Source organism: Mus musculus, chromosome X (assembly GCF_000001635.26).
Source record: "Mus musculus strain C57BL/6J chromosome X, GRCm38.p6 C57BL/6J".
Lineage (NCBI taxonomy): Eukaryota > Metazoa > Chordata > Mammalia > Rodentia > Muridae > Mus > Mus musculus.
Window position 1 is genome coordinate 62,799,227 of NC_000086.7, and position 2,107 is coordinate 62,801,333.

The following is a 2,107-nucleotide window of genomic DNA, read 5'->3' on the forward strand; positions in this document are numbered from 1 at the left end:
TGAGGAACCGCCAGACGGATTTCCAGAGTTGTTGTACAAGCCTGCAATCCCACCAACAATGGAGGAGTGTTCCTCTTTCTCCACATCCTCGCCAGCATCTGCTGTCACCTGAATTTTTGATCTTAGACATTCTGACTGGTGTGAGGTGGAATCTCAGGGTTGTTTTGATTTGCATTTCCCTGATGATTAAGGATGTTGAACATTTTTTCAGGTGCTTCTCTGCCATTCGGTATTCCTCAGGTGAGAATTCTTTGTTCAGTTCTGAGCCCCATTTTTTAATGGGGTTATTTGATTTTCTGAAGTCCACCTTCTTGAGTTCTTTATATATGTTGGATATTAGTCCCCTATCTGATTTAGGATAGGTAAAGATCCTTTTCCAATCTGTTGGTGGTCTTTTTGTCTTATTGACAGTGTCTTTTGCCTTGCAGAAACTTTGGAGTTTCATTAGGTCCCATTTGTCAATTCTCGATCTTACAGAGCAAGCCATTGCTGTTCTGTTCAGGAATTTTTCCCCTGTGCCCATATCTTCAAGGCTTTTCCCCACTTTCTCCTCTATAAGTTTCAGTGTCTCTGGTTTTATGTGAAGTTCTTTGATCCATTTAGATTTGACCTTAGTACAAGGAGATAAGTATGGATCGATGCACATTCTTCTACATGATAACAACCAGTTGTGCCAGCACCAATTGTTGAAAATGCTGTCTTTCTTCCACTGGATGGTTTTAGCTCCCTTGTCGAAGATCAAGTGACAATAGGTGTGTGGGTTCATTTCTGGGTCTTCAATTCTATTCCATTGGTCTACTTGTCTGTCTCTATACCAGTACCATGCAGTTTTTACCACAATTGCTCTGTAGTAAAGCTTTAGGTCAGGCATGGTGATTCCACCAGAGGTTCTTTTATCCTTGAGAAGAGTTTTTGCTATCCTAGGTTTTTTGTTATTCCAGATGAATTTGCAAATTGCTCCTTCTAATTCGTTGAAGAATTGAGTTGGAATTTTGATGGGGATTGCATTGAATCTGTAGATTGCTTTTGGCAAGATAGCCATTTTTACAATGTTGATCCTGCCAATCCATGAGCATGGGAGATCTTTCCATCTTCTGAGATCTTCTTTAATTTCTTTCTTCAGAGACTTGAAGTTTTTATCATACAGATCTTTCATTTCCTTAGTTAGAGTCAGTCCGAGATATTTTATATTATTTGTGACTATTGAGAAGGGTGTTGTTTCCCTAATTTCTTTCTCAGCCTGTTTATTCTTTGTGTAGAGAAAGGCCATTGACTTGTTTGAGTTAATTTTATATCTAGCTACTTCACCGAAGCTGTTTATCAGGTTTAGGAGTTCTCTGGTGGAATTTTTAGGGTCACTTATATATACTATCATATCATCTGCAAAAAGTGATATTTTGACTTCCTCCTTTCCAATTTGTATCCCCTTGATCTCCTTTTGTTGTCGAATTGCTCTGGCTAATACTTCAAGTACTATGTTGAAAAGGTAGGGAGAAAGTGGGCAGCCTTGTCTAGTCCCTGATTTTAGTGGGATTGCTTCCAGCTTCTCTCCATTTACTTTGATGTTGGCTCCTGGTTTGCTGTAGATTGCTTTTATCATGTTTAGGTATGGGCCTTGAATTCCTGATCTTTCCAGAACTTTTATCATGAATGGGTTTTGGATCTTGTCAAATGCTTTTTCTGCATCTAACGAGATGATCATGTGGTTTTTGTCTTTGAGTTTGTTTATATAGTGGATTACATTGATGGATTTTCGTATATTAAACCATCCCTGCATCCCTGGAATAAAACCTACTTGGTCAGGATGGATGATTGCTTTAATGTGTTCTTGGATTCGGTTAGCGAGAATTTTATTGAGGATTTTTGCATCTATATTCATAAGAGAAATTGGTCTGAAGTTCTCTATCTTTGTTGGATCTTTCTCTGGTTTAGGTATCAGAGTAATAGTGGCTTCCTAAAATGAGTTGGGTAGAGTACTTTCTACTTCTATCTTGTGAAAAAGTTTGTGCAGAACTGGAATTAGATCTTCTTTAAAGGTCTGATAGAACTCTGCACTAAACCCGTCTGGTCCTGGGCTTTTTTTGGCTGAGAGACTATTAATAACTGT